This window comes from Pimephales promelas, chromosome 1 (assembly GCF_988280905.1).
Source record: "Pimephales promelas chromosome 1, fPimPro1.hap1.1, whole genome shotgun sequence".
Taxonomy (NCBI): Eukaryota; Metazoa; Chordata; class Actinopteri; order Cypriniformes; family Leuciscidae; genus Pimephales; species Pimephales promelas.
In genome coordinates this window covers 31041835-31069429 of record NC_142769.1, presented here as the reverse complement: position 1 = coordinate 31069429, position 27595 = coordinate 31041835, and the positions used below count along the sequence as shown (strand labels likewise).

General features: G+C 38.2%; 1 protein-coding gene across 5 annotated transcripts in view; it reads right to left on the bottom strand.

Annotated features, from left to right (window-relative positions):
* The window catches only part of nkd1 (NKD inhibitor of WNT signaling pathway 1), an 84019-nt gene that overhangs the window by 37493 nt on the left and 18931 nt on the right, over positions 1 to 27595 (bottom strand). For all 5 annotated transcript variants that reach the window (XR_005620277.2, XM_039657277.2, XM_039657297.2 and 2 more), the window contains one exon: positions 25993 to 26055. The gene's annotated coding sequence lies outside the window, so the exon portion shown is untranslated. The remainder of the gene's footprint in view (positions 1 to 25992; positions 26056 to 27595) is intronic.

Below are 27595 nucleotides of genomic sequence, written 5' to 3'. Positions count from 1 at the left end.
TATCTATCTATCTATCTATCTATCTATCTATCTATCTATCTATCTATCTATCTATCTATCACTGAAGTCACTTGGTCTATTTTAACGATGTCTTTAATAACTTTTCGAGGCCGGCAAGTTTCAATTCCTCAAGATGCCTATGGACTAGTATGCAGGAGTGATCCAGCTCTCAGATTTCATCAAAAAATATCTTAATTTGTGTTCCGAAGATAAACGAAGGTCTTACGGGGTTGGAACAACATGAGGGTGAGTAAATACTGACAGAATTTTCATTTTTGGGTGAACTAACCCTTTAAATAACTATTAACTATTGACTTCTGCCTCAAACTCCTAACTGCTGTTTATTAATACTTAGTAAAGTTGGTAAGCTTAGGATTAAGGCTCATGCATAAGGCTTTTATATGTGCTTTATAAGTACTAATAAATAGCAAATATCCTAATATGCAGGCTAAAAAGCAACTATTTAATAGTGAGAATTTAAACCCTGAACCGCACGTTTCTAGATTATTAAAATGTTCTTCAAACATAGAAAAAGAAAAAAAAAAGTACTGTTTAAGACCTGTTCATTGAAAGGTCATTTAGGGAACCCAAAAATGCTCTTCTGGCATATCTGTGAAAACTCCTTTTTGAAACCTTTATTTAAGAATGTACGTAGTATAATTTGCATTAGTTCAGTTTCACACAGAATAGGGAAGATACTCTGTACTATCTCATTCTCTCTGGTGGTGAGATGGTGCATTTAAGCGCTCTGAGGAAAGTCTCCATGAGCTCACTAATACACACAGGGTTCACTGACCCTTGAAGGAAAGGTCACTATGTGATGCCCTGATGTCCAGCATGGGCCCACCCAACTGAGTGATCCTTCAGGACATACACTCACATTCCCTGGAGAAGAGAAGAGAAGAGAAGAGAAGAGAAGAGAAGAGAAGAGAAGAGAAGAGAAGAGAAGAGAAGAGAAGAGAAGAGAAGAGCTTTCCTCATCCACGAGGATGATGCAGTGATTGATTGATTTGGTTTTCCTATGTGATGATCCAATAACAGTAAATTGGCATGGTGTTTAAAGCGAGTGAGAGGGCAGGAGGGATGCGTGAGAGAGTGTGTGTGAATGGAGGGGAGGAGGTGTGGGAGGATTCTTCTTAAGGGCCTGGTGATGTCATCTGAACCCGAGCATTAGGCTAGTGTTGTGTTGCCCCTTCAAGGCCTGGGAAAATGTTCCTCGGAGTGTGACAGTGTCTGTGTGTGTGTGTGTGTTAGGTCATGTGTTTGTGAGAGTGTGTGTCTGTACTAAGGGAAAACAAAGCCTGAACAAAGAAACAATGCCATTCAAAGTATTCCCTGAAGATGAGGGAGGGAGTGAGAGGGTAAGAGAAAGGAATGTGGGAAAGATGGAAAGGGAAAATGAGACATGGATGGGTGTTTGTTGAGATGTTGAGGGCTGATGGTTGTTCTTTCATACAAAAAAAGAAAATGATCAAAAAAAAAAATTCTGGAATGCTTGGGATGAATTCATGAAATGTAAAATAATGAACAAGTCTGTACTTCTCAAAGGTTCACATGTAAAAGAGGGGGTGAGGTCTGAGCTCTCTGGACGTGGATGTGATCCTAACCAGCCCTGATCTACCAAGAGAGGCTGTGTGTGTATGTGTCAGGGTCTTCTCTGAAGGTTTTCTTCTTCATGTCTCAGCTGCGTGGAGGCGAACATCTGGTGAACGTATGGGTCTCCTCTATTAGGCCTGATTTTCCCCCTTTACGTCCACTCTTTTTCTCTTTTTCCCATGATCACTCCACTATAATCTTTCTCATACTGCTAGATGTTTTTCACCATCTTTTTCTTATTCACCAAAAACAATAGCAACGACTATGAAAACTATTAACATCTATCTAATTTAAAAACACACACAATACTCTAAGAAATAGGAAAATGGTATCAAAGCTGGAATTCAAATATTGGAATATTTTTATAACCTTGACTTTTTTTACGCGGTTCAGCCGTTCGTCCACACGGAAACGCAGTATTAGGACACTGAAACCGAACATTTTTGAAAACCCCTGCCAGGGTGAGGATTTTCAGAAATGCCAGTAACAGTGTTGTCGTGTAGACAGTACAACCGTGGTTTTTGCCCTGTGACGTCGGAGTGTGCGCCCAACATGGCTTTGCGTTTATATTGCCGCCTGCTGGTGTGGCATGCTCTTATCCTCCTTTTTGCAGCCACTTTGCGTCCACATTTTTTGCAAATTTGTTATCTATCCTCGAGGACAACCACACTTTTTTCCACAAAGTATTTTCATACTGGCCATAATTCGCTTCGTAAGAATCGAGAGTGCTTTCATCTTCTGCTGGGTCTGAGTCTGCGTCATCTTTCTTGTGCGTTTGTTCTCCCGAAAGTAGTTTCCAGAGTGCGATTTATTTTTTTTCTCCCTTGTATTATTATTTTTTTACTCACGGATTTGATTACAAAAGTTTCAAAGTAAAATACTTCAAACAAAACGTACTTAAGTAAAAATAAAAGTACAGATTTTAAAAACTATTAAAAAAGTAGAAGTACACATAAAAAAAGTCCTCAATTACGTAATGCGAGTAAATGTAATTCGTTACTTTCCACCTGAATACATTAGTTGCCTCTATATATTAAGCTGGAATAGGTATTGAAAAAAAGTATACACATCATCTATGACGTAACACTAATGAAAAACTTGCAGGACTTGCATGTAGGATCAAAATAAAATGTGCTAAAAATTAACTACATCAATGCTACAGGCCTTAATTATTCAGCAATAGCGGTTATGATTAAGTCAACCTATAATGTGCTTTGTGGTCCTATTTTTTTATCACGAAAAAAAATTGCAATACTTTTATGTATGCCAAATAAACAGAAATTACAGTTATTTAAACTCAATCTCAGCCAGCCCGTTGCCTTTTTGGTCTTTTACTGAAACAGTATTATGAACTAATAAAAACAGTAATGACTGCTCTGCAGTCGAAGTTGACCTTTCCAGTGTTTATAACAATCCATCAAGTTATCCACAATGTCTTATGTTCTCTCTTTTCCAAAGCTTCTGAACTTTGATCCTTCCCCATTAACTCTGCCATAATCTCAGATGAATATTCTATACCGATATGAGTTCAAACCCTCTCACTTTATGTTAAATCAGAGGAATGCTTTTCAAAACATCCCTCCCTGCCAAACTGAAAATGGAAGCCAGTCAGCCATGAAAAAATAAAGAATGCAGGAAAATGAGCGAGAATGTGACCAAGAGATGCAGAATGGAAGAAAAACACAAGAAGAATTATAACGATTTTTTTGTCCTTTTTTTACACTCAGAATTGTTTTGTTTAATAAAATCAGTGATATTGTTAAATATTATTACAATTTTAAATTACTGTCTTTTTTAATATATTTCAAAGCTTAATTATTCCTGTGATTTTCTTCAGAAAGTCATGCTGCTTAATATTTTTTTTGGAAACCATGATACATTCTATTTCTGGATTCTTTGATGAATATTTTTTTTTTCAAACAGCATCTGAAAAAAAAACAGAATTGATTTTAAATATGGAAATTATAAATGTCTTAACTGTCACTTTTGATCAGTTTAGTATATCCCTGTGAAATAAACATAATTTGGGGGTATTTTAATAGTGTGGATGCCAAACATGAATCTTGTCATAATTCTCAGTATTTGCACTCTAGTAAATTTTGAAATATAATTTCAATAGCGCAATCCGTTCATTATAACAGGCCCATAGTGCAATGTACTATTCAATAAGCAATTTCCATACTACATACAGTACTAATTCTTACTCCACACCAAGCAATGCTCTGTTCAGCAAAGTGGGTTCAGTCTGTTTCCTGGGTTCTCCCAGTTCTCTGGCTGCTGTTGCTGCCCCACAGCAGGTTTATTTAGTGGAGGTCTTTCTAGCAGGTTTAATAACCTTCTGTAGCCCTTTCCCAACCGTGAGTGTTCTGAGGATTTTTCACTGGATGTGTGTGTAATTGAGAGCAGACGCTAAGGGGCCTGTGGCCTCTGCGTGTTTCCACAGTGATGTCAGCTCTGGCGGTCTGTGGGCGATGGGGAAATGTGCGGCAGAGCGGAATGTCTGGGAGGACACACTCACTCTCTCTCTCTCTCTCTCTCTCTCTCTCTCTCTGTATTGTTTCATATATCTGCTATTGTCTCAGTGGAACCCATGCAACAAGTTCATCGCTGACGCATTCTCTCGTTTTATCGCTACATTACTTTAAAAAAAGAAAGAAAGAAAAAGAAGAGTAGACTATTACACAACAATTGACGGTTGTTTGGTAAGAACATCTTGTCAAATTAAGAGCAATTATGTCTGACTTGCTGAGGCTGTAAATCTGCTCCTGTTAGGATATTTGTGTTCCACACACTTCGCTGTAATATGAGATATTATTCCACCATGCACAAGTGGGATTAGTGAAGAAAATTAATACATACAGCCAAGCTTTTGGTATTCCCTTAATGTGACAAACCCCCTAAACTAAGCAGAGCGGAGACCTTAAGGGGAACCAATAAACACTGCCTTAATTACTCTCTTTCTCTCTCTTGTTTTCACTCTGTGATTTTTAAATTTAAATATCTCATTAGGCTCTCTGTAGACTGGAGAGCTCAAACTGTTACAGGGATTTAACACACACCTGAACATACAGATGAACACATGCATTCAGACTCCCAGCGTGCAGCACATATCATCTTCTGTTTCTGCCCTGACCCATTTCAGCATGCTTTGGATCATTTGCATGTGAGGATGCAGGAGATGAATGCCAGAATCAACATCAGTTATAGCTGTCATCATCTAGCAGCCAAAACAGCTGCAGCTTTGAACGCAGAGGCTTCAAACACGGGTCCCTTTAAAGCACAGCTCTATGCAGACTAAAGGCCAGGCTGTTTATAGACCACACATATCCTTTCTACCACAAACATAACCAGTATGATGACCTCTGCTGAAGATTACATGAACTAATACATGGTTATTAAAATGTGGAGTGACACTTTGTTAGTGAAAATAAACACACACAAAAAAACAATGGTGTTTGTCTATTTGTGTAGCCTACAGTACATGAAAGACTGATCTCACTTTTTAAAAAGGAGGTGTAGATAAAGGTTTGTTTTGAACAAAAAAACTTTCCTGATTTAGTAAGGTCTAATCTCTTATCTGTCTGAATTTACATTACAAAACATTGTGTGTAAGAGCAAACAGTCTTTTGCATTAGTCTGTAGCCTATCCCCCATTCTCACCCCCAAGGCGTCGCCGAACTGGCGCATTTGACCATGCTTCAATATCTGACGCTTTAGGCCCCTTTAGCGTCAGTTAGATGATGCCCTAGGATCGCGTGTGACCCTACCTCTACCCCAGATCTAAACCTACCCGCGCCATCTAACTGATGCTAAAGGGCGCCTACAGCGTCAAATATTGAAGCATGGTCAAAAGGTGACGCCTTGGGGTGAGAATGTGTTGCGTATCCAGGTGACTAATCACAGTTCAAGTTTCCCAGGTTAGTGGCATCAATCCTTTGAAAATACTATTTTTGTTTGATAGGAAATAAACGGCTAGATATCCACGAGCATCACAACATAAGCAGCTGGGTTTTTAGTTATGAAGTTGTCTGTACTTATTTTGTACAGTACTGAAACCGACGGGCAACTTAACAGTCTCTATACTGCACTCTTAGAAGAAAAAGTTCTAAAGCACTACGTATTTGGAACCCTTAAAATGCAATGCATGTGAATGATCACAAAATTCAAGATATGGGGGTTAAAAAATGTAATTAATCAATATCACACGAAGAGATATTTCCAAAAGAACCCAAAAGGGTTCTTTCTTGTCATTATAGTTATAGATCATTAGAGTTCCTTTGGAGTTGAGTAAAAAACCCTATGCTTCATATATAGAACCCCAATGAACCCTTTTTTCTTATATTGTCCCCTATTTTTCAGCATGCTTTCTATAAAATCATTCACAAAGACTGCAGCAGCATTATTCAAATACTTTTTTCCCCCAATGGCCTAATATTGTGGGATAAATTATTTCAGATATATCCAGAAAGAAAAGTCAAAAAAAGTTTTTAAATTCAAAAGTCCTGCTACGTCAGACTAAACTCTGGTGTCTCCCTAATACATATCAAGAAATCAGCAACTATTGGTGATTTGCTGCATTTTTGAAAACAAGTATAAGTATGCATAAACCTCATGTTATAATAATTCAGACTTCCGATGGTAAACAGACCCACATTAAGAAGGTTTAACAATGATTTAGTCTACAAATTCATTAGTAATATTTCTTCTGAGCCACTACACCTACAAATAGGTATCACAATCTGGTCCAAACTTTATGTGGCAGTGTTTTTGAGCTGTTTTCATACTTGTATAGGCAACACTATCTGGGTCGAGAACACAACAGTAACCGTTCTGTCTCCCTCTTCCAACCCCTCTTCACCATAAATACGTTCTGGATACATTTTAAGTGCATCATTCTGTATCCAATCATTTGGCCGGATCCCATGATTTCCTCATATTTAATAACCACTAATGATGGTTGAGGAGAGATTATCTGATATGATTGTAAAGCGCTTTAAGCGCAGGGTTAGTAGAGATATGAAAGTGGTATATAAATGCCTCATTCATTCATTCATTCATTCATTCATTCACACACACAAGCTGGATATTTATATCCAGTCTGAAAAGTGTTTTCTGGGTTGGTTTACCTATAGGCTATTATATATATATATATATATATATATATATATATATATATATATATATATATTACATCCTATACTGGTAGCCTAATGTTGTAGATTGGCACCTGTTGAATTTCCTTTTGTTGATACAAAACACACACACAAACAGTGCACCATTATGAATGCCTGTGTGCGACAATGTGAAACAATGGCAAGCACACACGCAACTTCTACAACATATTGTTTTCTCAAAATGTTTGACTTTAATCTCGACTTTTCTTTTTTTTTTTCAGATTTTTTTTTTTTTTTTTTACGTTGCGGTCCAGGGCTTCCCTACACAGAAAATGCAACCATGTTATGAGGTGGTGATTTCATATCAATTTCATGAATATCAATTTCAATTTGGAAAAAAGTAAGCATGAAGGTCCACCCCTAAACATAACTTCAACGGGGCGTAATCAGATCGTACAAAAACGTACAAATGAGATGTCAGTACAGATCAGCTCCCATGTCAACTCGATGTCTGACAACAGCACGGTCACATGTCAACAGATTGTAGGTAGCTATGAAATAAGGCACTAAGTCCAATTGTATTTCTTTGTTATTATAGATATACGAAGTCTCTGAGATGAAACACAGAAGATTACAATAAGGAGTATATTAACAAAGACATGGCAAAGTAGCATAGTACCATGAGTGGTGTATTATATTCCATAAGAAGCAACGGATTAACCACGAAAGAAGGTATTTTATAGCACATCAAAACGCTAAAATAAGAAACTGCATGTTATGAAGCAGGAAGTGGCATTGCAGGGAGAGAAGAGCAGGTTTCTCATTTAAATGGCCTCCTTCAGCCTAGCTCTTTACTTAAAAGGATGGGTAATTTGAAACATTAGAATGAGAATTAGAACAGGATGAGAGGAGAAAAGGCAAAACCCAAAGGCTAAATGCTCAATTGAGCCCACAGAGGAGGGAGGGAGAGGGACAAGATTTCCAATCCTCTTTGATGTGAATTCTTTAACTGAGGTCTGCTCAGCGACCGCTAGACAGCAGCTTAGAATTGCCTTCTTTAGAGTCACTCTGCTCTGGATGGTCAATGTAATTTTGAGCCACTTGGCCTGCTTTGATCCTCCATGCCTCCATCACAGATCCTAAGAATCTACGGTCTGACTGATTTCATCAATACCGACTGAAGCGCGGAGCTAGAATTCAGAGAGCGAGCTCATCTGCAATGAGCTGCCATCCCAGCTGACAGCCAGCGCTGTTGAAAACACTTCCTTATGCTGACAGTCAGTCGTGGTGACTAGCTGCTAATAGGTTGAACATTTCATTCTCTACGTTGGCGCTTTTGAGATTCTTTTCACATCGCTGAGCTGCAGAAAACGCAAGTAAATAATGACAAGTGCTTACACGACAACAGCTAAGCGAAAAAAGTGGAACATGCTCAGATGATAAGATTATTTATAAGGCAATTACTTGGTTGGCAGCTTTCTGGAAACCCAGTTTTTAAAAACCCATTGTTCTTGTCGGAATTATTTATTTGTGAAGAGCAATTCAGGTTTCAAACTACAGACTAAAGTATTTATTTATGTGTTTATACTCAAATGTATCACTTTTATTCCTTCCTATTTTGGTCTACAGAAGACTAGACAGCATGTTGTGGGGAGCAAATTGCAATCTTCACTCTGAATCAGTCCTGGAGATTACAGAAATATTTTGTTCAATTCAATAAAAAGTCAATAGCAAATGCTACTGTTCGGAAGTTTGGGGTTAAGCATGGTGCATTAATCAAAAGTGTCAAATTTTGTCAAAATAAATGCTGTTTTTCCGTGCAAATTAATGCAATTCTTCAGAATCTTGTAAACGATGCATGGCCGTTACTGGAAATATACCTTTCAACACAGCTGTTTTTACAACATTATTAATAAGAAATGTTTCTTGAGCAGCATATCAGCATATCAGAATTATTTCTGAAGGATCATGTGATCCTGAAGACAGGAGTAATGATGCTGAAAATACAGCTTTAACATCACAGGAATTTTAAAAAATATATTACAATAGAAAACATTTTAAATTGCAATAATATTACTGTTTTCACTGTAATTTTGATCAAATAAATGCAAAACAAAAGGGACTTTTTTCCTTACAAAAACATTTTCAAATGTGTTAAAGAGACATTGTGTAGAAATTTCTCCAATCTAGCGGTGAAATTGTTTTTTTGCATTCAAATGAATTGTGCTCTCCAGCTCCTCGCTTTTTCAAATGCGTGTTGCATCTACAGTATGTACCAAAAAGCATATGAGAGGATGTCTTCATCGAGTTTTCCTTCGGGTGAATCTGTTGCAAGAACAATCATATGCTCTATTAAAATTCATTCTTATTAAATTTCTAGGTTACAAAAAGTAAACTTAAAACCTTGTTTTTAGCGCCCTCTCTACTTAACTCAATAGCTGCTATTCATCAAAGAGCCTGTTTAACTTTTAACGATAAATGTTCTACTGTCTATAATAAAGTACACAACCGAGCAATGAAAAAAAGCTTGTAATTAAGATTGTAACATTGACTTACATTTTGAGAAGAAAGCCGGCAACTTCAACGTCTCTTTTGAAATCTTTCTCCTGCATTAAAGCTATCCCGACATTAACTCTTGTTTTTTTGTAATCTCCGGTCACGTGTCCTTTTACGTTCTATTTTGGACTTTATGTATGGTTCGCCATTAAAAATAACAGTGCAATGCGGCATTTTAAACTTGCCGGGGCAGTGACAAGTGTCTCTCACTGTTGCTCCTCCGTTTCTGCTGCTTTCAGTTAACGTTACGTATTGCTGGCTCTGAATGAAAACGCGCTGTGGAAAAGTGTTGGCCTAGTACTTTTTGTCCATCTATGCTAGTATACTTTTTCAAGATGGTGGAACTACATGGAAGCCTCCTTTTGACCTACCCATCCTGTGTATATAAAGATAATAAATAATTTGTTTACGGGGATAAGTCCGATAACTGGCAGAGGTATTTTGTACACCATTGAGGACATATTTATGAATACAAATATTGATCTTAGATAATAAAATACCTAAAAAAAAGTACACATTGTCCCTTTAAGGACACCAAACTTTTAGATGGTACTGGACATCCAGCTTCTAAAACCTTAAAATAATCATAAAAACAATGAGAACAACAACTTTACAGCGAGCTCAAATGTTTTTGGAGAATAATCAATGTATGTGCTTTCATTAAATCATAACTAAAGTTTTCTGCCCTTATATGTGCAAGCATACTAATGACACTTAAGCAGTTGTGGGTAGGATTTACTTGGGTTGAGTGTTCTTGGGAGTGGTCCCTTGGTTCCCACAGTTTTCTGTACTAAAGAGAGAGGAAGAAAGAAATGGAGCGCAAATGAGACAGGGAGAGACAGGAATGTTCCCAGTCTACCATGCAGAGAATGGGGCAAAGAGAAAAGAAACGCATTAAACTTCCACACAAACATGCAAGAAATCTGAAAAGAATTTGCGTGTCTCCTCTGGGTGGCATTTGCACATTACTGGCTAATGAAACTGCTGTGTGCAGCATGGTGCTTTGGAGTGCAGCCCTAATGCTAATTAATTGATTCCTAACAAAACTGCATGGCAATTACAACATTTCTGCAGAGCCGAGCTCCAGTGCGCCGGCATGTTCAACATTTATAGCATAACCTTCATTTGAAGAGAAAGAAGAATTTGAGATGTCTCAAAACAGCTTCTGCTCATTAGAAGGAAATCTGTTGAGTCGTCATTAAGGGATTTCTTCCCACCTTTTCCCTCTTTCCCGTTCACCAGCACGCCAACGGAAACAGCAGAAAAAGAGCGCTTTATTTCCCTGAAGTAGCCTATAAGTGAAAAGCTCCAAAGACATTTGTTTTAAGTTGTAAATGGTCAAGCATTCAATATTATTCTTTATTTTATATGAAAAGGGTGAAACTTTAAAGGCTGTTTTTATGCTAATGCAAAGCTTAATTGGCATTAGCAAAATTGCTGTGGCATGCTGAGGGGCTGTGAGATTAGCTGGAGAGAAAGAGCGAGATAAAACCTTCAAAAGGCCTATTTCAGAGGAATTATGGGTTTCCTTTGAACATCTTCCAAGATTTAAATACATTAAAAGCCTGTTGGCATACATGTAAATTAAGCAGTACCAAAGCGTTCCAAAGAATTCATGCCGAATAATACCAAGGGTGGGAGGACAAATAAGAAAGGGCTCAATCACAGGGGAAGTGCAGCCAGCGATCCCTTCATTGCCTGGAATCCCTCTCAGCTCATTCATTCTTCCTCCCGTTGTCCATCGCTCTTTCTCTCTCCTTGTCTGTCCGCAGGCCAAGTGGCTTAAGAGATGAAAAGGCAGCAGAGTGGTGAGTGATCCCAGAGAGACAGAATCATCTGAGCCCACAGCTCAATGACAGAGTATCACAAACACACACACACACATGCTATCAAACACAAAAACCCATTTAACACCACTCAGACAAGAGCAGTCACAGCAAGCATTGCAGAACATGCACACACAGTCTTCAACCAGGAGTTACCTGATCTGAATCTGACCAATGAACACATCTCTAGGATGTAAGACATGCATGTGAGTATCGCTGTCCCTTAGATTTATGTGCAAAGCCTTACCAAATGTAAAGCTTATTTTTATACACACACACACACAAAACATCTGTTCCACTCTCTCATTGACTCTCCCACTGTCAATACAAGATCTCGACCAAACATTTATACATCTCTTGAAGGAAAGAAATACAGTGACTTTGCATGCATAACTTGGCATCACATCTGCCATTATATATTCCTGGCCCGATGCTGGGAGTGGACGCTGTTGAGTTTTTTGTCTGCCATTTCTCCCTCAGGGAAATCAAATCAAAACTTCTTATTGAATCGAAACTGCCTCACCACTTACCACTTACTCACTTATCGCCTGCACGTCTCTGCTACCGAAGAACCTGACCCAGTTTGGTTTGGCTGCATTTTGGGACTGCAGATTGTATAGTTGGAAACAGCGCTGAATAGATCGGGTTAACACCCGCGCTTTTGGGCGGCCATGCTAACTTCACCTGCCCAAGACGATTCAGTCTTTCCTCCCGGATGATGCAGTACCAGGTCCTAGTTCTTTTTCTGCTCTCTCAAACAGCCACTCCAGCTAAATTGTTATCCATTGGCTACTCCGGAGCTCACCGCTGAAATAAAAATCTTTGGACTACTTCAACGCCACTGTTACATCCACAGAGGCTCCTGTAGAAACTTAATACACATAAGAATACACATATCCACCGTGAATGACAGCTTCGGTGCAACTCTTCCTCATTGCTTCTCTTCCACGTCCCGGCATCTAAACAGCAACGCACAACGTCATCAGAGCCAACGTCACGTGAACCATTTCAACCTCCGGTCAGTTCCCATTTTCGCATCATCCCCTTTAAAACAAAAGTTTCTCAAGCTTGGACTATTGAACATAACATCCCTTAACAATAAAAGTATCATTCTCAAAGTTTGGACTCACAATTAGACTTAATCTGTTTAACTGAAACCTGGCAAATAACCCCCGACTATTTCTCCCTCAACCAAGCCACCCAAACTGAATTCCCATACATGGACTAACCTTGCCTGAAGGCAGGGGTGGTGGTATTGCTGTCATCCACAGACAAACTCTCAAGCTTCGCCCTCTCCCCATCCCATCTGTTCCCTCTTTTTGAACACCTTACATTTAAACTCTTAGGCTTCACTCCTCTTACTATTTCAACAATTTATCGCCCTCCCAAACCCAATCCTTCCTTCCTGACAGATTTCTCAGAATTTATAACTCAACTCTGTACAACTTCATTAACCATATTACTCATAGGTGACTTCAATTTCCATATCGACTCTTCTACCTCCAAACCCACAACGGATTTCTTGGGCATTATACACAGTTTTAACTTCATACAACAGGTCAATTTCCGGACTCACACCCGTGGACACACTTTGAACTTGGTCTGCTCTCTCTGGGTTGTCCATTGTCGTCCGATGATGACTTCTCCTATAGCTTGTGGGTTCTTTGATGACTGTAGAGTCCGATGCGGGATCTTAAGGAAGCAGGAACAAGCTTGGCCTGCTTTCTCTGATGTCAACCTCCCAGGCCCGCATAAGCATACATGCACAATTTTATCACCTCTTGTTCCTTCCATATTGCAAACACATTTTCCATACCCAGCATCACTGAAAACTCAACCACCACTGACCTAGTAGCTCACTACAATTGCACACTCACATCCAGCCTCAATACTCTCGCAACAGTGAAAACTGCAACAGTTACATTTTCCCGCTCTGCTCCCTGGTTCACTCCTAAACTGCACAAATGCAAAAAAGAGTGCAGACAACTGGAACGCCTACATAAGAAAACTGGACTCACTGTACACCTACAAGCTTAAAAGGATCACAGCCATCATTATAGATCAGCGCTCACATCAGCCTACACTGCTTTTTGGGATCATTCACTATGGATCCTCAAACCCCCGGACTCTGTTTGCCACAGTTAATAAATTACTCAAACCCATTGACAATATCACTAATTTATTCTCCATTGACAAATGCAATCATTTCATCGACTTCTTTAAATACAAAATTGACAGTATTCACCAAGAACTCTCTGTGAACATTTCTCCCAGCACAGACCCTCAATCTGAGTCATCCACTCCATTTCACATCATTCTCCCCTCCCTATCAGTTATTAAAGAAACCAATCTCACTGACCACTTCAACAAAATCCACCTCACAACCTTCCCACTGGACCCCATTCCATCTGCACTGTTCAAGCGCTGTCTACCCCGCCTCAGCCCACTCATCATTGCTATCATCAACTCCTCTCTCACCTCTGGACAGTTCCTTCTTCCCTCAAAGTTGCAGCCATCACATTAATACTTAAAAAACTGCCTCCCAACTAAAACATTTTTTTTTCATTGGGTCATTTGATGGAGTTTTAGGACACCTTTAGGTCACTTGATGGAGTTTTTCGGTTCCTTGCCACTGTTGTCTTTGGCTTGCTCATAAGGGGATGTTCAAATTAATTAACCAATCATTAATACCATTGATCTGCTCTACCAAACGTGGATGTTTTTTCCACTAAGAAACAAACATTTTGATTGATACTGTGAAGCTGCTTTGATGCAATCTATATTGTGAAAAGCGCTATATAAATATACTTGACTTGACTCATCACTCTACTGAAACTACACTACTCAGAGTAACAAATGACCTCCTCCTCACCTCTGACTCTGGTTCCCCCTACATTTTCCTCCTACTTGACCTCTCTGCTGCCTTCGACACCATTAACCATTCCATCCTTTTCAACGCCTACAACATCTTGGCATCTCTGGCTCAGCTCTCTCCTGGTTCACCTCCTACCTTACCAACAGATCTCCATTCATATCCATCAACAACTGTATGTCTCACACCATACCTGTCAATCACGGAGTCCCTCAAGGCTCGGTGCTAGGTCCCCTTCTGTTTAACCTGTACATGCTTCCCCTTGGACTTATTCATAATCATGGATTTAAATTCCACAGCTACGCAGACGACACACAACTATACCTCAGCACCAGATCCATCACAACCTGCCTCTCTGCAATAAAATCCTGGATGAACGCCAACTTCCTCAATTGCAACAAACTCAATTGCAATAAATCGGAAATCATTGTCATTGGTCCCAAATCACTCCTCCCCCCCACCCAAGACTTCACTCTCTCTGTTGATGGCCATAGAGTTACCACCTTTCCCCAAATCCGAAATCTTATTTCATTTTGGTTTTATTTTTGACCCCACACTCACATTTAAGCCCCATATCCATCATATCACCAAAACAACCTTTTTCCACCTATATTGTGTAATATTTATTAATAAAGGCCTTCTGAAGTGAAGGGATCAGTTTGTGTAATAAAAATATTAATATTTAACATGTTACAAAGTAAAATTCTAGCTTCTGGCCTAACGGTCATACGCAGTCTACTTACGCCTAAAGCACCAAAGAAAACAGGAAGTGTTTTATCAATAGAACATTGCTATTACTCACAGATGCTACCTTCCTACCTTAAAAATTAAGCATTATTAAACCATTTCACTGCAACTTTTGCATCATGTTGCACAGGTTTTAAAGAGTTAAAGAGTTTTAGACCTCTCTAATCACACAGAAAGAGAAACACACACACACACACACACACACACACACAGAGAGATTGTGCTTCATGGATTGTCTCATTTTGACAACATATACAAAACAAAGACACAGAATCTTTAACAGCCTGAAATACTTCTGATGTGAGTAATGACATCATTAGCCTGTGACCTCTATCAGAGGCCTGAAAGAAATAGCACGCATTTTAAGCTCCTGTGTTAGTAGTTACCACACCATAGCACTTCAATGCTAATTTAAGCAGGACAAGAGGAAGAAAGAAAACATTATTTTGGTGGGTCATTAGCAATATTGCAAAGAAAGTTAAGTTGTCCAAACATACAACACTATCAAACACCCTCCCTCATTCTCACAAATTCAGACTTATATACAAATAAAGGCTACTGATGATATTTAAGTTTTGTAAATGTGTGTTATTATACGAAGTTCTACGAGCGACGAGTCGTAGTCTTGCTACGAGTTGTAGACTTGCACCTCAAACAGGCCATAGCAGTTAATATAAAGTTAAAGGGATACCCCACCCAAAAATGAAAATTCTGTCATCATTTACTCACCCTCAAGTTGTTGCAAACCTGTATGAGTTTCTGTTTTCTGCTGAGATATTTTGAAGTACAATTGGAACCAAACACTTGTTTGGCACCATTGATTTTCCATAAAATACTATGGAAGTCTATGGTGCCAAAGTTCTAATCGTTCTTCAAAACATCTTCCTTTGTGTTCAGCAGAAGAAAGAAACTTATACAGGTTTGCAACAACTTAAGGGTAGTAAATGATGACAGCATTTTTGGGTGGAGTATCCCTTTAAGAAGATTTAGATCAAAAGGTTTGCGAGGAAAAAAAAGGAAAGCGCAACTCAAATGAAAAATAATGTCTTCGCAGTATTGTGAGTTTCTAGACTGATGTAAGACGCATGGCCTCTTAGAGATGAAAGAGCAGATTGTCTGGTAGCGAGCGCCACATTACATTCTGTTCTGTCTGACCACGCAACCAGCTGAGAGTAAGCCTGATAGAGTTTGTTCATAGATGTGCAGTGAGAGTGGCCAATTACAACTGTCAGAGTGGGGGGATTTGTATAATGGTAATTGTTTTGGCCCATGATGAGTTCAGTGTCCACTGAACAAAGGGAGGACAAAGAGGACTGTGAATCTGTTTTCTTTTAAAAACTTAATGAAAAAGCATTCAACAAACTTTTCTCTTCTCTTTGTTGAGGACATCCCTTTTCACATGTATTTATTTTTCCCCTCTTCAAAGTACCCTTTAAAAACAGCTGGAGTGTTCTAAGATGTTCTCAAGCACCCGGTGAGTATAAGACAGCTAATTGGTCAGCTCTTGCTGATCTTTTATCACCAACAGAACAACCATCAAACAAAATCAAATAAAATAAGAGGAAAAACAAACATCAAGCAGCAAGCTGAAATCATGGGGTATGTAGAAAGGAAAGCAGCAGTACAGGGACTCAGCCGGTGCTTGCAGGTGGCTAATGGCTAAAGCAGTCTGGAGTCATATTGATACCGTTTACAGGCCCAGCTGTGCAAATGACAGCTAAGTTAATTAGCCCATGCCAAGCTTTTACGCTAAGCCAAAACATTTAGCACAGTAAGGTGAATATTTCATATTGCTTTGGACGGATTTGCTAAGATTGTATTTGGTTTGCATCAAATTCCAGTTTGTCAAATCTCACATTTGAAACGTGTGAAATTAAATAGCTAGGGAAATTATGCAATGAAAATTTATAGAAACGAGAAGTGAAAATATTCAAGTGTCAAGCTTATATGCTTGGTTCAGCCCAAAAAAATTATTTCTGTCATCATTTACTCACCCTCATGTCCTTCCAAACCCATAAGACTACATGGTTAATCTTCAAAACACAAATTAAGATATTGTTTATGAAACCTGATAGAAAATCCATGTACTAGACTCCTTCTTTATGTGTACAGATGCGACGTAATGATGCAAAGACTCGAATCTCCCGCGGAAATCCAGCAGCACCACTGGAATTAAAAACATTATTACAACCTTACCGCTTTGAATCGAGATAAGGCAAGCAGATAGCATTGAACACTTGTTGGTTATGTATTTCTGAAATATGTAGTTTGGATATTTTTTTAACCCAAACAAAGCGACAGAATGTAGCTTAAAATGATTTTAGTTTAGCAATGGTACTAAGCTAGAAAATGCCACCAGTGACCACAGAAGTTGAATTAAATATGACATCAATCTGACCCCAGGTTTTTAATTTGATATATTTTAGTGATTATAATATATTTAGAAACTACATTTTAAGTTTAACAATAGTATATTCTCACCAAGATCAGATTTATTTATGTAAACAGAAGAATAAATACCTCCAATAATTAACGATTCAGTAATAGAAACTAATTAAAACACGGCGAGAACAATAATTTATCACAATTAAAGAAACAAATGCCATGTAGCTCTAAACACTGAGGAGCTGATTCAACTGAAATCAAGTTGTCACAGTTGCATTCTTATTAAAATTATTTTGGAACAAAGCATTCAGACAACACATAACTAATTAATAAAGAAGGTTACTTTCTATCAGTGAATGTTTAGGTTATGAGCCAGATGGAATGTTTTACTCAATAGCTTCATTCCTAGTTAAAGAGGTTTGAACAGGTCTCTCACAGTACCAACATGTGTGTGGTCAGATCTGATACCTATACAAACACATACACACATGGGACATATTAGGATGAATTAAAGGAAAAATTAGGATTAGGACAAATTAGGACAAATAATAATATTTTATGTTTAGTTTGTACTATTGTTTAAGAATCAGGTCTCTCTCGAGTTCACAAACTAGGAGAAGCACTCTTTTTCTTTCGAATCTCTCTTGTTGTATTTTGTCCTGCTGTAAAGCTGCTAAAAACAGTTAATGAATAATCGAGTGTCATTACAGGCCACTTTAACTGTAGTTTTCCAGCCTTTGTTACACTACTCTGGTAAAGGGCTTTAATATGTCTGCCATGGTGGAGCAGTCTACGGAACAGGTGCACCGCTGGACATATACACACAAACTACCCCTTACACACACACACACACACACACACACACATACAGCTCCAAACACTATATCTGTATGCACAGAGAGGACAAAAGGGACAGAGTGAGACACGAGTGGCCATTGAATTTTGTGTTGCGTCAACATGGGATGACATTTACAGTGTGTTCCAAAAGTCTTCCTCTCTCTCTCTTTCTTGAATTTTCTCTTTCAAGCTCTCTGTCTTTCTCTCTCTCCTGCAACATGCCTACAGGGTTTTGAGGACAATGGCGCTCTTCTACTTCAAGTAGCTTCAAAGGCTTAGCTACAGCAAGCAGGCGTCTGTGACTACCTCTGAAGTGCCTCGCTATAATATATCATATCTAGATGTCCCCAGAGTCCCGGCCAGGCCTGCAGTCTGGGACAGCACCAGACCCATACAGGCAGGGGTCTCTGCCATTCCTCATAAAGCACTTTATAATCATTCTGATGCCATCATTACGGTGTCCCAGTAGTGCACAACCCAACGAAATTTAAAGTGCAAACATAAGTTCACAACACAACGAAATGAATCCACAACACAACGGAAAATGTAAAACACAACGGAAATGCTCTCGACCACTAGAGGGCTCTTGGAGCTCATGCCACTGTTCTATAGAGTCAGCAGTCTAAAAAATATATCAACACCACAATTACCAGTATGTAGCTAACCATTGTATATCCACATTCATTAATTCAAAATTGCATTATACAGTAGCTGCATATTTATAGGCCCACTCTAGAATGCTTTGACATGCTACCACATTACTCCAAGTTATTAAAACGTATAATTTCTATTAATTAAAATTACTTTTAACATGAAAAAAGACATTCTAAATCCAAAGCTTTATTGAATTGGTAGTAGACTGACTTGCAGGCCAAAACCTCCCTTCATGTATTTACAGTAAACAATTATTTTTTTGTAGGAAATTTCTAATAAAAGTTTTTTTTTTCTTTAATCATGTTTCAAAGGTTGTACTTGTAATTCCTATTAACCAGACTGACTTGCAACAAGTAAAATTGTGCCAATTAGCTCCCTGTATGCTTATTTTTTTTTATTTTTTTTTTATAAAAACAGACCTTCTGTAATTCACTTAAAGGCACACTATGGAACTTTTCAACTTTTATAATATATTACCAAAACCCACTGAGATGGTACATCGACTTACAATAGGTTGAATGACACGTCTGCCATAGCCTGTCATGACAGTAATCGCTTTAACTGGCATCATGTAACTTCGGGTTTTGGGTCGGAACCCGAGCACAAAAAGAACTACAAAATTAGACCATTTTTTGGCATACATCACTTCCCCCACCACCCCCAACTTCCTCAGATTCTGAAGGTAGTGCTCAACTCGCATTTGATTGGAAGGACCTCCTTTTTCAGAGATAGGGCACTCTATGGGACCCGCGTCCAGACCTCTGGAAACTCCATGTCTGATCCCTGGACCAGACATCACGATGTAGTAGAAGGTAAGTCCGTGGGGAAGCACGACCTGATCATCAGGTTAAATTCACCTCGTGTTTTGCACTCTGTACCCTCTTGGGACTTAGCTCTGGTACTGAGAGCTCTCCAAAGTCCTCCCTTTGAGCCTTTGCTGACAGTGGAGCTGAATATCCTGTCCATTAAGACAGCGCTCATGTTGGCATTGGCCTCTTTTAAGAGGGACAGGGATCTGCAGGCTTTTTCGGTCGACGAATCGTGTCTAGAGTTTGGGCCGGGCCTTTCTCGCGTGATATTGAGACCCGGCCCGAATATGTGCCCAAGGTTCCTACCACGCCCTTCGTGGATCAGGTAGTGAATCTGCAAGCGCTGCCCCGGCCCTAGCTTTTCTCTGTCCCGTCCGCTCCCTGCAGGTTTACATTGACAGAACTCAAAACTTCAGGACCTCAGACCAGCTCTTTGTTTGTAATGGAGGCCAGCAGAAGGGGAGGGCTGTCTCCAAGCAGAGGTTAGCTCACTGGTTAGTGGATGCTATCACCCGAGTGTACAAAGCTACGGGTGAGCCTTGTCCTCCCAGGTTGCGCGCTCACTCTACTAGATGTGTTGCCGCCTCCTGGGCTTTGGCTCAAGTCGCTGGCAGACATTTGTAGTGCTGTGGGCTAGGCGACAACGAACACGTTAGATTCCATAGCCTACGTGTCGAACCTGTTTCCTCCCGAGTACTCGCTACGGCCAGTGCTGCGAGGGAATAGGTTGTGTCGGCTTGCTACGCCACTCCGTGCCCTCAGCCAGCGAAAAGCGTCAATGCAGTGTTTACTTCCGCTTTTTATATCTACGCTAGTAAGCGGCTAGCGGAATGCAAAGATTGCATGCCAATTTTTATTGGCTAATTTTTAATTCTCTCGAAGGCAATTAGGCTTCTTAGCATGATCCCAATTTGTCAGGGAACTCCCAGACGACATGTCTCCGTTCCCTGTACTCAGGGAACGCGGGTTACATATGTAACCGAGACGTTTCCAAGTGCACTCAATCACAGTCCCGTTCAATTATGATTTAGTGAAAGGGGTTTCTGGAGAAATGCAGCATATTGCCTCGTCTGATCTGTTCTCATTTGATTCTTTCCAATTCCCTCATCTATTCAGGCGGGTCTAATGAATATGCCGCTGCTGTTGGCTCTCAGCGGTGTCAGTCACAATCAGTGATTGGATGAATCGTGTTTCTTTATAGAACACTTTAACTCTTTCTTTTTCTTAACTTTTTACAACTCAAGTCATTGACCTGACTTTCAATGTGCAAATAATGTTTCTAGTTTAGATTATTGCCCATGGCTTGGTCAAATGCATAAGACAAAAAGGTAAGAATAAGAATGTACTGGTGAAAGATTGTCTCTGCTTTGTTTTATAAAATAAATAGTGCTAGTCATAGAACAATGATAATATGGAAGGATTTACCATTGATATTACACAATTTTTAACAAAAAAAATTTGTTTTAAAAACTATTTTAAGGAACATTTAATAGCACTATATATGTTAAATTGTTTATTTTGATATTTGGAATGAATGTTAGGTTCATTGACCTAACTTTTTATTGTTTTTGATTAAATGTAGTACTTGTATTTGATTTTTGGGACCCCAGGAAGAGAAGCCTCTGCATATGCACTGGCTAATGGGGATCCAAATAAAACAAATAAACTTAGATCATAGGAAAGAGCATTTACAGCCAATACAGGCAATTTACTTTTTTGACAGCTATAGCACCTTGTCTTACCTGATCTCCACCAATTTTTAGTGTCCTCAAAGTGTGCCCATTTATATGTCAAATTTGTGGTAAATATCTTGTTTAGCTTTGAAGTTTAGACACTTTTTTATGAGAGCATACAAATGATCCATGGGTTATGTTGATTGGATTTTTTTCTTCAGTTCCTATCATAATTTTGACATTTGGGCATTATTATTTAGCTATTTGCTTGTTTTCAATTTGCCTGTTTTTTTTGTTTGTTTGTTTGTTTGTTTGTTCTGTTTTTTTGTCTCGATCGGGCTGACGGCTTTGAAGATGACAGCAATTTTTTTTAAAGCTCTAAATAATACCATTACAAAAACCAATTAGGCAAAACCTGGCATGTTTGGTATCGTTGGACTCGGCAAGGATTCAGGAGTATAAGGAGGTCACTCCCGTAAAAAAAAACGCTGGCTTGAAAAATCTCAGGCTCCTTCAGGGCATTGTGCTGATAACATATACTGAGTTTTTTGAGATACGCCAATGTTCTCATAGACTATCAAGGTACCCTGAACAAACACACTGCATGCCATTTTTTTTAATCTAATGGTTGGGTGCGGTTATAAACATTTTATCTTTTTCCTTATTATAGCGCCACCAAGTGGCCAATAGTCACAGTTTTTTTTTAATGTGACCTCAGATTGAGCTCACAAACACGTGTCCCAAGTTTAGCAAAAATATCTCTTTCCATTCATAAGTTATAACCATTTTAATAAAAGTGGCTCTGGTGCGACAATTGACAAATGAAATCGTTTCGCTAGATAAGACCCTATTCCTCAGCTGGGAACACGCAGAGCCCTTTGAATCACTTCACAGCCCTTTGAAACTGCATTGATTTTGACTTGACTTTTTCTTCTTCTTCTTCTTTTTTACATGTTGGTTGCAATTGAAGTCCATTGTGTGGAGAAAAATCCTGAAATGTTTTTCTCAAAAAACTTAATTTCTTTTCCACTGATGAAAAAAAGACATGAACATGGCATTGGGGTGAGTAAATTATCAGGAAATTTTAATTTTGAGGTAAACTAATCCTTTAAGAAATTCAATTCCATTACCAAAGAGAAATATGGATAGTTTTCTCAGTTGACCCACCATAGCAGGTGTGGAAAGTTAACAAGATGCACGTGGAATCTGCATCCCCAATCAGAAAGCAATTTCATCGATCAGGATGCATGAAGTGACTAAATTTAGCCTTCAGTGGTTTTGAATTCTTTGAAATCAGGACACAAACAAACAGAAGATGTGCGACAGAGAAGGAGAGCTCATTCTCTCTTCTACCCTTCTGTATATGTATACCACGTTCCTTTCCTTCCTTTATCTTTTTCTACTCTGACTAGTGCTTCCATCTTTAAACATTGCTCATTTGAAAGAGAGATTCATCAAAGATGGAATTTCAGTCCAATTTGTCTTCAAAAGAAGGTAAAGTCTCTCATTATGTGGGCTGTTCCCCTTCTTTCCCATTAGAAGGGCTGAGAGAAAGAGAGAGAGAGAGACAGACAGACAGACAGACAGAGAGAGACGTGTTAGTCATGGCCACTTATCTAGCAACCTTATGAGCGCAGGATTAAAAGATGAAAGAAGAGAGAAGGGTTAGTGTTATAGAGAATGTAAGCTGTTCATGAGCCCTACAGACTCAGCCTTTAACTCTTTCACAAACATATCCAAAACTGTTCTGACCAGTGGCACCAAAAAGAAGAATAAGTGAAAGTGTTGACTGGATTCTTCCCAGTGATCATTGTATTTAGACAGCAGGTCTGCACTGATACTCTGCTTTTTACATACACAGGCAGCACATGGACAGTTGACAGAAAATTGAAAGGTTGACACGTCCTGGTGTGACACGCAATACCTCATCAAGCTATTAAACTGCATATTTATCATTATTTTAAAATAATATCAGCTTTGACTTTTCTATTAATTTTTAATTTGAGATATATAGTATATATATACAAAATTATTCACACCACAGAACTATTTTAAAATGAACTAGCGAAGGCACAAAGGTGATCAAAAGTGGTTTTAAAATCCTTTAAGGAAATGGTAACCAGTCACGGCACCAAACACAACACAAAAAACAAACACAAAAAGTTCATTGACATTTTACAAAAAAGTATTGGAGAGCTACACATTTATGAATATCTTTACATTATATAACAAAACATTAAACAAAGTGTCATTTATTTCAAATATGTAAGTAAACCTTTTAGAAAGTTCATTTTAGGTTTCAAAACTGAGACAAAAAAAATATTTGAAAATGATTTGGTTGTGTGTTCATGTGACAACCATTCATTTGATTGCTTTAAAACTGACTTTAGACTAAAAATCACCTAAGATCACCAACACCACATGTAATTGCAAAAAAATAAATAAATAAATAAATAAATAAATAAATAAATAAATCATGCATTTTAAGTGACTTACATATCCCAAAGTGTACAAATACTATATGTGCTGTCAGCTCATATTAAGGGTTTCCATTCCTAGAGTCGTTCTCAGTTAGGGTTTAATGGTTTGGTATGGAAAATTTGCCTTTGACTTTGATGACTTACAGAAAGGTCTGGTTGCACCAGCTGTGCATAAGTTACAACTTAGCCTAATTTTGATATAAATGGGCACTAAGTTACAACTTACACACTACTAAATATTTTTGCGTTGCACCATTAAACTTAGCTGAAGAGATAAACTAAATATTTACAGAAGCCTCTGATCTGGAATAACAGTTGGAAAAAAAAGAGCAGACAAACTTCAGCATTATATTGTCTTCCGGTTCTGTTGTCAATACGCTTTCAGTGATGCTGATGACATAAGACGCTGCTGACGTGTTATCTGGGGCGCCCGAGCTTCGTTTACAGTCTGAGGGCTAAATCTAAAATATCTTAAACTGCATTCCGAAGATGAACGGAGGTCTTATGGGCTTGGAACGACATTAAGGTGAGTCATTAATGACATAATTTTAAATTTCGGGTGAAATAACCCTTTAAGAGAGAGAGCATTATGGGAAAAGATTACTTTGTTAGCAGCTCTTTGACACAAACCCATCCTAAACAGCACACTGATGTGTGCATCGCTCCGTATTGTGCATTTTCTTGTAGCAGTAGTCCTATTTATTTATTGATCCTTACTAATTTAGTTTCAAATACAGTTTCTGAATGTTATTTACATAGGCTACAAAACACTTATGTCATTCATGAGTCCTTATGGAGAAGAGTTTATTCAAGTGTAGCTACTTTTAGTATAGGTTACTTCTTTTAAACTAAAAATAACAGTTACAGTCTAATTCGATTACACATCAAAGGAGAGAGAAGCACTAAGACCAGAGTGATCTGTGAGGTGTGGAGTCATTGTAATGTGCTCTAAATACATTTTAGCTATAGAAATCATCAGAGGACAAAGAGTAAAGCCATATAACAGGAAGAAAACAGAACCCCCAAAAACAACAAAATAAGAAAACAAGAATAGCAATGCGGGAGGAAGGAATGTGCTGCTTATTATTATTATTTTTTACAATAAATAAATAACTTTAAAGGTCCAGTTGACCTTATAGCAACAGAATGATTATTTTTCGTGGCAAGGTCAGCGGGAGAAGGATTACTGTACCGCTCTGTGTTCTTGAATGTGGCATGGGGGCATGTTTGAGCGGGAGGCATTCTCTAAACAATGTTGAAGCTTTTGAAGTGCTTCATCTTTTCATCTGTTTCAGCAGCCTATTTAAGCTCTGAAAAGTGAGAATGAGGGAGAAAAAGAAAGCGAGGCTGTGTGGTGTAGATGAACTATGGTGAAATAACCCGTCAGTTATGTTCAGAAACAGTCATCATAAATTACTCACATGTTCATGAAGACACATTTATTTGACTTGCTGTCCATGTTGGATGGCTTGAGCACATATGTGTTTAAATTTTATATATAATTAGATAAATCTGCTGCGTCTGAAATTGTGAACTCTCTGAGTAGGTACTACGTTTTGAATAATAACTTTGTGACTGTTAATATTCTGTATAGAATGATATGAATGACATCAGCCATGTTGTCACTGTCATTCACTCTTAAGAAAAATGGTTCTAAACAGTACCAAATCTTCGGCTTAACAATAGCAGAACCTGTTTGGTGCTAAACAGAACCCTTTTTATAAGGTTCCATAAAGAACCATGCTTTAAAAGAGTAATGGTGTTATAATAACCTTTTCAATTATATTTATTTGCTTTAATATTAGCATATACTGTATGTATATTTATATTATTATTATTACTATTATTTTTTTAATATAAATTATTTATTAATATTGTTTTTTTTTGTTGTTTTTTTTGTAGCCCTCTATCTGCCTGGTCTTCTATCTTGTTGCCTCTATTTGGGTTTTACTTTTTTTTTTTTTTTTTACAGCATGTTGTGTCAATTAGGTACTTTTATTTTTTATTGACAAGGCAGATTGTAGCAAAAGTGACAGTGCTCTAACAACAGAGGTTAGTTTAATACATTAATCAATAACAATTGCCATTGAAAACAATATAGATGTAATGAAGATAAAGTTCGTGAAATATCTTCACAATCATCTAATGTCTTTACGTCCATTATATGTGTATTCTGAGAGGCAGTTTCTCTCTGCAGATGATGAGGTTATGGTATGACACACATTGTTTGTCTTCCATTTGATTATGTAAAAGGCCAAAATTTCCAAAAATGGACAGTATGAGCCCTTTACCATGTTAAAGTGATATAAAGTATAGCTTTAATGTTTTTTTTTTGTTTTTGTTTTTTTGTGACTGAGTATTTTTAGGCATAAAGTCAAAATTTAAAATAGTAATAAAAATCAAAAACAATATGGGTAATAAATTCTATATATCTGTTACTTACTTTGTGGAGAAAAGAATATAAGGATCCTGAACAGGGCAGCTCACGCTTACATGTTCTGTTAAACTAAAAAGAGAAAAAGACATGATTGGTAGGGCATTTTTAAAGTTATAATTTATAGATGAGATAGCAATGAGATAGCAAAATGTCCAGCAGATGCACATAAGTTTTCCGGGTACTTTTCACCTTCTGTTTTATAAATACTATAACTGAATACATACTATTTGTCTGTTCTATGATCCCATAAAGCAATTATAATCAAACATAAAAACTTTTAGCACTAAGATTTTCATTCACATTTAAGTTTTGTTACTTTTTATTTTTTAAGTCAGGTGCTGTCCAGAAAATTTCACGTGAAAAAAAAGGCTACAATTCATGCTAAAGAGAACAAATTAAAATGCTTGATCCGGCTTTTAGGTATTATTATGTTCATTTTTATCTTTTATTTCATTCTGTGACTTTATTAACATGACGATTGTTGGAGTGGTCCTCATTGACTGATGTTAATACTGTATGTATACCCGTCCAAGTCAAGACCATATAGCATCTCACTAGCACAACTTAACATCCTACCAAAGCTTCAGATAAATACTTTTTACACTCTTAAACATAACAACGCATTCTCACCCCAAGGCGTCACCTTTGACCATGCTTCAATATTTGACGTTTTAGGCGCCCTTTAGCGTCACTTACATGACGCGATCCTACGGCGTCATCTAACTGACGCTAAAGGAAAGCGTCTGTTAGAGGACGCGGTTAGGTTTAGGTGTGGGGTGGGGGTAGGGTACACGCGATCCTAGGGCGTCATATTACTGACGCTAAAGGGCGCCTAAAGCGTCAGATATTGAAGCAGTTAGTTAAGTGACGCCTTGGGGGTGAGAATGGGCTGAACATAATGGTTCTTTATTGATGGTTAAATGAAGAACCTTTAAAATTCACAGAACCTTTTTACAATGTGCCAAGGTGTTTTAGATTATTAAAATGTTCTTCACACTAAGAAATAGTGGTACCTTTCAGAACTGATCACTGAAAGGATCTTTGGAGAATGTGAAATGTTTTTTTCTATGGCAACGCTGAGAAAACCCATTTATTTTTAAATGTGTACTTCCTTCACTTTGCTTGTGACATCTGCTCGAGGCTTAGTACTGGTGAGATCAGATGAGATGCTACTACACTAAACGATAAGAATATTTAAAAAAAAAAAACATTCAAGGACTTAATAAGCATTAAAAATATACACAGACAACTCTTTAAAATCATGATCAAAGCAGTAACTGGTTTCATCATGAGGGTGTGCAGGTCAAATATGAGTTTTGCTGCCATGATGTATGAGTGACTCCTCTGTAACACTTTTGCCTGTCTCTCGCATGTTCCATCTTCATCATGCCAATATCATTACTTGCTTCACTTTTTCTTTCCATAAAGAGATACTTCTCCCCTGCCCCAGCTGGGGTCCTGTGGGGTTGTGAGGAGATTAAAACAAACAGGGTTTAATCAGCGGGTCCTGCCGCAGCACAGGAGCAGTAGACAGAAGGAGCCCTCTCCAGGAGAGCAGCCTGCAATCAAAGACTGCTGCACCCCTCTTCCAGATCCCTATCACAACAAC